This window comes from Polistes dominula, unplaced genomic scaffold (genome assembly GCF_049000335.1).
Source record: "Polistes dominula isolate Pdom_NZ unplaced genomic scaffold, Pdom_raw_medaka contig_24, whole genome shotgun sequence".
Lineage (NCBI taxonomy): Eukaryota > Metazoa > Arthropoda > Insecta > Hymenoptera > Vespidae > Polistes > Polistes dominula.
The window spans coordinates 7,844,617-7,855,761 of NW_028301150.1; the positions used below are offsets into that span (position 1 = coordinate 7,844,617).

At 36.2% G+C, this 11,145-nt stretch overlaps 2 protein-coding genes across 19 annotated transcripts in view; one reads left to right on the forward strand and one right to left on the reverse strand.

Moving 5' to 3' along the window:
- The window catches only part of MESR6 (misexpression suppressor of ras 6), a 436,905-nt gene that overhangs the window by 12,320 nt on the left and 413,440 nt on the right, over positions 1-11,145 (reverse strand). The gene's annotated exons all lie outside the window — the stretch shown is intronic.
- LOC149030857 (uncharacterized) overlaps positions 8,474-11,145 on the forward strand; it is a 124,068-nt gene continuing 121,396 nt past the window's right edge. For 6 of the 7 annotated variants that reach the window (XR_016178274.1, XR_016178277.1, XR_016178278.1 and 3 more), the window contains exon 1: positions 11,110-11,124. The gene's annotated coding sequence lies outside the window, so the exon portion shown is untranslated. Of the gene's footprint in view, positions 8,489-11,109; positions 11,125-11,145 lie in introns of those variants that run through there. The other variant, XR_016178275.1, reaches the window with a different exon arrangement.

An 11,145-nucleotide genomic window follows, 5' to 3' on the forward strand; every position in this document is an offset into this window, starting at 1 on the left:
ATATTTATGAGCGTTTCGACCTATCAGCCTTCTACCTTGCTTTCGGAGCAAGCAGTTTTTAAACGAGCGCCGGTCGACTCACTCCTTTTACGTGTGGACGAAGCTTCGAGCAAAATCGATCCTTGCATTTAAAGAAGACCACGGTGTTATCCTTCAAGTTACGAACTTGGCTGGATTTAGCTGGAAAGCCACGAAGAAATTTCGACTTTTTTCGGCTTTGGTAACGAGCCTGGGATCGAACCGATATTGAGGACAATTTTATTGGCGAGGGTGTTTTAAAGATGGCCGTTTCTATAGCAATGGCCGGTGATATCGTGTGTATGTGGAGCATTGGGGCATAGACAAACAATACCTTCTCTCATATGCAGTTGGCATAGGGGTTCTTGTATGGCCGCTTAAAATGGAGAAAATGATGATTACTTTAGATTTTTTTAACGAGTGAACCTCGCATCTTCATAACTATAGATTAACAATCGTGCTACGAACTTTGATATCATAGATGTGGAAACAAAGAAGACAAAAATATGCCTATTGCGCCATTGAGTTTCAAACCACAGGGTGCTTTGAAAACGATGAAAAAGCTTCTTGCGTCGTTGTCAGACTTCGCCGGTTTCATCCCTTCACTCTCCTCCTCTAAGATCCTATGCTTCTTACTCTACCGAAGAACCTGCACCCTCGCCCTATCCATCTTAATTTTATTATTTCATTCCGCGAGGCTGTTTTTCAAGGCCTCCTTCCTCTCTTCCACCTATAACATTGGCCTTTTTCCTCTTTCGACCTAATCGTGCGAACTTTCCTTCCCTTTAGCACTGAGAATCATCTTTTGTCCTTTTCTTTTTCTCATCACCCACGTACATCTCCTCTTCCTCTTCTGTCACTGGCACCCTCTACTTCCAACAGCACCATCACTTACGGATCAATAGGGTATAGAAGATAAACGCACCTAGATGGATCTCGGAGGGGATGTGACCGAGCAGAGTGAAAAAAAAGAGAAGAAAAAGAGAGATAAAACAAGGAGGAAACGAGCAAGAGAAAAAAAATGTCAGAATGGTAGCCACATCATATTTTCGCAGGATTTTTCTTCCTATTTATATTCGTTCAAATTTCATGTCTATCTTTATAGTGTTCGTAGATTTCTATGTTCAAATAATGATACGCATGAAGAAAATATATATTTAAAGCATATTTTTCGTCACTATCCAAAGTGTCTCGTACAGAAACGAAGGGGAAGACGGAGGGACATTCACCGTCGCTTCTTTTATCGAAGGATGAGATGGAAGGCGGGCTTACTTTTTTTCTTTCTTCCTTTTATTTCCTCTCTCTTTCTCTTTCTTTCTTTCTCTTTTCTTTCTTTCTTCCTTGGTTCTCTCACTCTCTCTTGGAAGGGGGAAATCGTTAGGAAAGCGACATGCAAATTCGTTTGAAAGTTTCGTGCACCTTTTCCCACTTCCACTACCCTCTGGGCACGAAAAGCGGGGCAAGGGTAGGCAGTGAATTTTCATAAGAGATAGAGAAGTAGAGAAAAAGAAAGAAAAAAAAAAGAAAGAAAAAAGGGAAGAAGAGGGAACGGAAGAAGAAAAAAAGAAGAACAACAAAGGTCATCGCAAATATTTCCCGCTCTTGTTTTTTTATTTTTTATTTGTTCGAAATTGTAATATATTTAAAAAATAACAAATTATCGAAGAAAACAACGAAAATTGGAGAATGATTTTAGGTAAGACAAGAATAGTAAGACTTTATACAAGAGATGAAATGTTACGAACAATGCGGTTTCTTAATCTCCAGGGAAATTTCGAATTAACTATTCGAATTCTTTCTTACATTAGTGAAGATAAAAGAAAAACAATGTTATCTGAATTTTCAATGATATTATACAATCATTGAGTAAAATACTCGGATGAAATAATTTTGTTTGTGTTAAAAAAGTCCGAGCTCAGCGCGTTCGAAAAGACGCGCGTTTTTTGAAAAAGACATTTTTTATATTAGACTTTTATTCGTCGCTTCGACAATGACAGTGAAATAATTATACAAAATTTAGAGATCATGTCTGCCTGAACGAGTAAAATACTTTTATCCTCATTTAGAAGGATTATCGCGTTCGCGTCGTATTCATTAATATTTGGAGAAAGAATTCAGAAAATTCGATGAAAAGGTTTTCACCGTGCTCTAGATACGTGAAATTTCTATATGTTCATAAATTTCAATTGAATATTTTCGTGATTGTGTAATATGTTTAAAAGGAGGATTTGTAGTAACTTTGCCGAAAATAGTAGGTAAAATGAAAAAAAAATGAAAGCATAGGAGAGTGAAAAAAATGTCGATTTGGTTGGTTTCGGATCACTGCAATCGCTTCCCTTTTAGCTCTTCTTTCCTTTTTTTTTATAGTCCGCGTGCCGTCGATGTAGGGGCGAATAGCAATATACGAACAGAGCGAAGCCAAGCCCGTTTAATATCGCAGATCGAGGCACAAATGAATATTCATTAAACACATTTTTCCGATTTTAATTACATCCCCTAAGCGGATCTGGCCTGGGCTTACGCAGCGTTTCCCCCACTATTTTTTCCTTCTTCCTGCGTTTTCCTCCTTGCTCTCGCACATAACCCTCCTCCTTCTCTTCCTCATCGGAGGAGATTTCTTTTTCTCCTTTCTACTTTCTCTTTCTTCATATCCTCGTCGTCCGCATTCTGCGTGCTCTTTAATGAAATCCCCGCGGACGCCATTATTAATATCACCAGTCTTATCTTTGAACGTAATAAAGAATTACTTTGTTATTAATTCCAATGTCTGTCTCTCCTTTTTCCTATCATCGAATAAAATTGGAATGCCGGAGGATCGGATCGGATCGAAAGACCTGTCTCGATTTGATGAGATACTTCTTGGCTAAGCCTACGGTATCCGTCTCAATTGAATTTAAAGACTACCAACAGGATGTTTGTGGCGGGAGCGTGTCACTTCGATGACGGATACAAATTTTATATAGTCTTTTAATAGACTGGAGGAAGCAATTATTTTAGTTAACAACTATCTCTCTCGCTCTCTCTTTTTCTTTCTCATTTACTCGTATAATTTGGCATGGAATATAAAAATATAGATAAATTATTTTAATGCATCTAGGCTGTTTTGCATTTGAACATTTTTCGATGAACTCTTTTAATTTTCCTCTACCCCTCTTTACTCTCTTTTTCTTTCCTCTTTTTACAAGCCGCACCTCTCTCCCGCATATCCCCAAATTTTTCTTTGTATCGCGTCTGGCCTGCTTGGCCTCACCCTTACGCACACACATGACGTGATGGCGAATGGCGAATCGTGCACGCATGCGCTCGATATGATATTTCCTTTCTCGCGACGCACGTCTCACCCCCTCGACACCAGCAGCCCCCACCCACCTGGTTCTGGAAGACGATGGGTGGTTTGGCGATGGTGGTAGAGTAGCGGGCACGGCTCGACAAAGTAAGGGTGTTGCCAAGGGCAACGCTAACGAGCTCCATGAGCGACGTCAGACAGGGCAACACACTCCCATAGCACTATCGCCTCTTCTCTCCCTTCCTCCTACTGAGCGTCAGAACAAACCCTCCTTTTCTCTTTTTCTCTTTCTCTTTCCTCTTAATTCTCCACCTCCTACAAACTTGCTTATGTATAAATACATCCCCTTACGCCTTTAGCAACCTCGATATGCGATGTCGCGATGTCGAGAAGTTCTCGGCCTACCCTTACGAAGAAAGGCCCTTTAGACATAGAAAGCTGGAAATATAATGTCCTTATCCATCTCTCGTCCTTATCCACGTGATTCTATATATCCTTTCGATTCCAACTCACCTTTCATCTTCCTTCATTTATTTTCATCTACCATCTAATCCATCACGTTCTATCCATCCTGTTATATACTTTCAAAAAAATATCTCTACATTAAAGCGTATGGATTTGATATATTATAAATTAATATTATTTATATTAATAAATTAAGAAATTTTTTTTATGTTAGAAGACGTTTAAAAAGTTTTGTCTTTTTAGAAAGATTTGTACAATACGGTAAGAGATCGTTCGGTGTGGAGGGTGAATCACCGGGAGTTTATTGGCCACGACATTCTGTGGCGGAGGACTCGTCGGGGCGGGAAAGCAATTACGTAATCAAGTAATTAGTCCCTGACCTCGGGTAACAGGTTCCGCCTTGCTATTCAACCAACCTGACTTCCTTTCGAGACTCTTTCGATTTTTTTCTACATTGGTATGGATCTTTTGAAGGGAAACTCGGAATGATGGTCTTATATTTGTTTAATCACCATTAATAATTAAGATAATAGATTTCTTTTGTTTTATCTTATATCTTGACTAATTTGACCTTTTGAAAAATTATATTCGACCAATTTTAATTCTTTTTCTTCTTCTTATTATTATTCATTTTTCTTTTTCAAATTCATACTTGATAAAAAAGAAAATAAGAAATAGGAAACATGTATTATACAATATATGCGCCGTTCGTCGAATCTTTATTAGAAAGTTCTTTTAACGTATCTGTGTGTAATTTATCCAACCTGCAGATGACATCACGAGGATTTTATTTTTGCCCTCGGAAAACTGAGAGTACGCGGGTATAAGGGTGGAATTACGACTGGGGTTTGGAGCATGAAGCAAAGTAGGAAAGAGAGTGGAGGGTAGGTATGGCGGAGAGTAGATATGGGTGAACCTTACTTATTGTCATATTTTAATATAACGACGGTGTAACAACGCTTCCACGTCTCGCAACATTTATTTCAATGCCAGACGTTTCTTTTTCATTTTCTTTTCTTTTTTCACTTTCCTCTTTTTTATTTCTAAAAAATCATCAAAATACAATGTAATCTATGTTAGACAGTGTGACATGATATTTTAAAAGTTGTAATAATTTATAAATTGATCTCATGCATGAAAAAAAAAATGTTTTTCATGCGTGATGCAAATAAAATAAATTCTAATATAGAGATTTTTTTTGTATAAATAAATTTTTCCTTAATATAGAGTCTAAATATTTTTCTTCAATTTCTATTAGAACATTGATCAAATGTCCTTGTATTAATTATCAATTCTTGCTTGAAAAATTGGAATATATTTAATATTATTTAAAATGGTCAATTACTTGTTAGTTTGTATTTAGTATTTGTTGTTTTCAAGTAATATAATTTTTGTTTCCAATTACATAAAATATTGAGGCCATAAAAGAGTTAAACGTAGATTGTAAAATTGTAATGTTTTTCTATATATTTATTCAAATGTCAAAATTTAATGAATATTATATATATATATATATATGCAACTATACAACAATGTAAATCCAATGTAATTTTTGGTACGACGGGAATAAGAAGGAAAATGATTGGATATTAAAAGAAAATGAGGTACGGCTTCTGTTTCTGATAGTTATTGTTGAGAATAAATTATCCGCCGGCTTTTCGATGCTTTTTGAAGAACGTGCAGCAGCCACCGACGACTTGCACCTGGAAGAAATGAGAAGGATTGAAAGAACGGAGATACCCTCGCAGTCAAGGAGGAATGATCAACGAGGAAGACGAATCACCAGGCGGTGGACTATTCTTTCTCGATCATTGTAGTAGATGGCACAAAGACTCATCCTCTTTTTCTTTTTTTTTTTCCTTTTACCTTCTCCGACTCTCTTGCTCACTCTCACTCTCTCTCTCTCTCTTTTTCTGTCTCTCTCTGTCTCTCTTTTTTGTCTCTCTCTGTCTCTCTTTTTCTGTTTCTCTCTGTCTCTCTTTTTTATTCAGCTATTTTCTGTTTCATTCTCTTTTGTATCAGTTTTCCCTCTCGCCAATTCCACCGTGCTGGATAATGCCGGCCTCGAAATAATAATGCCTCCGCGCAAAGCACAATGCGACATTTTCTCTTGTTAAATTATCTCTATGTCGCGCTTTTTTAAGTCTCTTCTTCGTTCCGGCCGATTCATCATTCTCGTCTTATCCAGTCTTCATCTTTTCTCTGTATTTTCTTTATCATTCTACTCCATCGTTATTCAATGTGATTTCTTGTATTTGATATGTCGATCATAATTGTTTTTATTTTTGTTAAATCCTTTGTCGTAAATATATATATGGGTATCTAATATAAAAATATCATGTGTGCAGATCACACATGGTAGAAGTGAAACCTTCAAAAAACCAAGCTTCGAGAGAATGAGACGAATGCACAGTATCAGAAGTAAGCTAATTGTAGGGTTTATTTATTTATTATAATACTGTTACCATATATACAAAAGGAAACCGGTATGATCTTGGAGTGGGGATACCTGACAAAAACTACCATTTTCAAAATTCTAGCAATCAAGATGGAATGCAGAATGCGATAGCCATAGATAGACACAAAAATCATAGAATGTTTGTCGATGGAAAGATATCCTGTCGTAAACTAAGTAAATATAATTTATCCTTGGTTTGAAACATAGATATATGTGAACCTTTCTGTGAATTTGAGATATGTTTATCACTTGTCAACACAACCAATTATTTTCCATTGCAATTAATTCCTTTAGATGTTTCGACATAGATCGGAAACAATTTGGTCGTATTTTTTCGTTTCATCAAGTTTTGAATCACAATGATTCTAACGAAATTTTCTCTCCAAAAATCGTTGAAAAACAAACACGTTATTATTCAATATTATTAATTATTAATAACAGGCGAGGATAGTAACAGGCGTGCTTAACAACGGTTTGAAGAGTGAAGAGTCGGGATAACAACACTTAGATATTCTCTAAATTATATATGAGAAAATAAATGAAACTCATTCTCAAAAATAATGAACTCATATTATACAAAATTCATAGTAAATAAAAATAACAGGAAGTATAATGCTTCAAAAATATTATTGTTCTACGGAGTAAGCATAGTAGTTTTAAAATTCAATTCCTGTAAAGCGGAAAGAAGAGCTTACTTCCATTGAGACTACTGGTAGTAATACTAACACCCACAAGTTCATACTCCTAGTTTCTCTTGTCTAACCGATTGTTAAGGGATGGTACAGACTATACCACAAACGCGTCCAAATAAACCCAGATTGCCAAGTACGACGGATATTATTCCGAAAAATTAATCGTTTCAGGCACGCTAAAAAATTAATTTTTGTTATTCATATATATATAATATATAAATATTATTTAATTTATAATTATTAAAATTATTATATTCTAGTACTTGCATAATAATGTTGATTTCTTATTAAAATTAATAATGTTAGCAAAAAAAAATTCACTCGCCCTATAATACAAATGAACCATTTTTTTAAATATATTCCTTATAAAATTAATATAAAATGCTCTAGAAAAAAAGAAAGAAAAGAAAATTTATTAAGTTTATTTCACTGAGATATGGTATAGATTTCACTTGATTCACTTTATTCACTTGAGATATGGTATAGATACTGGCGACATCAGGGACACAGAGAGCGCCGCTAACAATAAATTACTACACTACTACAGCTAACGAAATAAGAATCTATGTGATATGTTTATAACCGTTTTTTCGCAAACAGCTGAATATATAAGCCATGTTTAAAATCACGACGGATTACTACATTACTATAAGTGTGCAAAATTTGAAAAAAATCAGAGGGGGTCGATCTGACCGTCCCCTTGTGAGAGATTTAAGAAGTCTCACAATTTGAGGTATGTATTTGAAAAAGAACTTCCACCCTTCGTCAATTCCAATCAAAATTTTTTCCCTCAATTGTGAAAAATTGAAGGTCTACGCCAACGATGTACTTGGATTCTATAAATATTTAATTTAAAATTTGTTTATATATCTCATAATATATTTTCTAATATATTGAATTTAATTTAGAAAAAAATCAATATAGGTAAAATATATGATAGGCAATGCCAATGCTCGAGGAAAACTATTATCTTAGCAGAAAAAGTGAACGATATCATGGAAATGAATGCATAAAAAAAAAGAAAGTAGAAAAACGTACAATAGAAAAAGAAAGAAACGTTAAAACGAATTGCAATCATTATAGAGTCTTCGATATTTTTACAAAGAAAGGTTTAAATTTGTGTGAGAAAACACGTACTACGGTTTGTCGTAAAATAATCCCCTATACCGACTTATTGATCAGATCACAAGTCGTTGGAGCACACAAACCCTCCCCTTTAGTCCACCCCTCTTTTCCGCCGTTGCCGCCGCCTCCTTGCCACAGGGAACAGGGCATTTTTATTCGTGCAGTTTCACCCCCGTCATTCCTTCCACTTTGGCCTTCCCTATACCTCTCCTGTCTCTCGCTTGGCGACACGGGGGTGGTAAAGTCGTGGGAGCGCCATTTTTTATTTTACCTACGTCGAGCTACAGTCGCATGGAGATTCATTAATAACAAGCTGCCGCGGTTCCTACGAGGATTAGAGACAGACTGAGGAAAGAGGAGTGACGGAGTGATAGAAAGAGAAAAATGTCTGTTCAAATCAATTTTCCGACGAATATCGGAGGAAAAATAGAAGGAAATCGCACGGTACAGCGTCGACTGCGTAAAATATCAAAACGTTTTTTCCTGCCTGTACAAATAATGATAGGAACGCAAAAGTTATACGAGAAACTTATTCTTCTTACGAGAGAATATATATGAGAGACGCGCGACTTTATAAGCACATAAATTATAATCTAAGTCTTATATATGTAATATCTAGACGTTATTATCTATAACTTCAAAATGGCGACCAACAAGTGCGAATCGTAGAATATGATTTAAAAAAATTTAGTAGTGTAGGAGCTTTTATTATGCGCCAACATATTACTCTCTTCCTTCTTCCTCTTTTCATCTTTTTCGCTCAACCTTCTCCGCCGGCACTTTTATTCGGGCGGTCCTCAAGGTTGGTCCTCGTTCAGTGATGCCTAGAGGGTGGGTTTCTACTCCTACGATGAAGAAAGAGAAGTTTCGGTCTTCCATCGGAGACGAGAAAAACGAGAGCCCGAGGAGGATGAAGCATAGCTGGTGGGGGGGGGTCGGTTAAATAAGGAACAGAAATAAATAGGAAGGTAAGAAAAGAGCTCGTTAGAGGGTCTCCGCGAGTTTCTGAGTACTCAACTACCCTCCGACCAAACTCTCTTCTCTCTTCCTCCCTTTCTCGCTCTCTCTTTCTCTCTCTCTCTTTCTTTCTGTTTTTTTTTCTCTTCTTCTCTTCCTTCCTCGCGTCATCTCTTCATCCTCTTTTCTAACCTCGCTCTCTTTTCATCATTCCACGATCTCGACACTCTCTCGCGCCCCGATTTCAAGCAATATTTTCGTCGTTCCTTTTTATACCTTCCTTTTCGCTTTTTTCCGCGACCGAATTTCTGAAAAACAAATTCATTCCGAAGTACGCAATAGAATAGTCTCTCTCTTTCTCTCTTTCTTTCTTTTTTCCTTTCTGTAGGAACTAAAGATATATATAAAACAATTATACAATGATTTGTGCTTACTAATTTCATATAATGTATTTTAATTAATGTACCAATAACGTCGAGAACGAGTTGTTCGTTATTCTATATTCCTATTAAAATCAAAAACTGCTTGTAACAACAAGTCCTGTTAAGTAACGACAACTTGGCACGGTTAATAAGAAGCTTATCAATTTAAATAGTATATTAAAGATGTTGTTTTTAAAATAAAAACGATACCAGCAATAAATCGCGTATTTGGTAGAAAAAGTTTTTAAAAATGGGCTATTAATCGTTTCCAAATGCTTCCTATTTTAACAAGTTAATTTCTCCCTAGTATATTCACCCACGCTCTTGTAGGAGGACAGAAATTAACCCTTTTATCAAGTAAGAAAGGGTGGGAAGAAGGAAGGAATGAAGGAAGGAAGGAAGGAAGGAAGGAAGGAAGATGGTCGTCGTTACGAAGGGTCGGTCAGATTTAGCGAAGGAGTTTTCGTTGGTGAGTTTAACAGGCTTTTGCTGGTCGACGTGTATCGAGGGGTTAGGGAGGGGGTGGGGTAACGGAAGGAGCTGGTTTAGCGAGTTACGAGCAATTGCCCACCTCTATTCTGCACCATTGCTTCCTTCTTTAATCGACCAGTCACCTTCTCTCGTCGAGAGGCAAACCACCTCTTAGTTTTGAGGGGGCTACGAGGGTTGCGGTTGATAGAAACTGATGAAAATTGCGTGATTAACCGAGACCATCTCCCCGACTCATCAACACGCTCCCGCGACCACAAGGATCGGAATGCCTTCGGGTTATTTAGTGACGGACAATCCCAAAGGACCATGGAAGCGTTCTCTCCTATTCTCTTCCTTCCACTCAATACTCAAGAGAAAGAGAAAGAGAAAGAGAAAGAGAGAGTACAAGATTTTTCTTGAAAAGCAGTTCTATATCCCAATTGGTTTCAATGGATCAAATGACCTGTTTACTGTTTTATCTTCGACAATGTTTACTACCAGACCAACAAGTATATTGAAAGATCGCGTTTGCCAAAGGTTCGGAGATTTGTTGAAACAAGAACAATAAGAACTATTATGTTTCTTCTTTCGTTTATTTCATTTATTTTTTTCTTCGATTTATAATAATATTCATAAATGTTTATTGCTCTATTAATAAAGAATATATTACATATTATGTAAAATCTAAGTAAAGAAAGTTTATCTTGTATTTATCTAAATTTGTATATTATTTATCTCTATTGATTAAAATGTTATGAACTTTCTTTGTTATCTAATATAATTTTCTTTTTATATTCAATATACTGTTAAAAGTTTTGGTATTTTGTAGTTGGTAAGACATCTTGAAGAGTCGCAGCCGATATCGAGTAGACGTTGGTAAGGGTACATTAATAGTCTCCGTTGGCCTGAACTACAGGTTTTCTTCGTCTTTTTATCCCCTTTATTCCACTAAAATCTCCAGTGAATCGAATTATCCGACAGTCGCAAAATTACGCTAGCAGAATCAGTTCGAGAAGAGAAACCGAGCGAAAAGCTTAATACGGATAATACGCGGTCGATTGGTTCAATTAAACGAGTCCGAAAAAATTCGCACGTTTAGTCTTCTATAATTTTTGAAAGAATTTTGATATCGAAAATAGACAAAGAAAGAATACTCATAAAAAATGTTATGAATTACATTTTATGTAATTTTTCTGTTGGTAATATTTTAATGAAGTTTTATATATGTAGGTACGTTGCGTACTCGCAGGA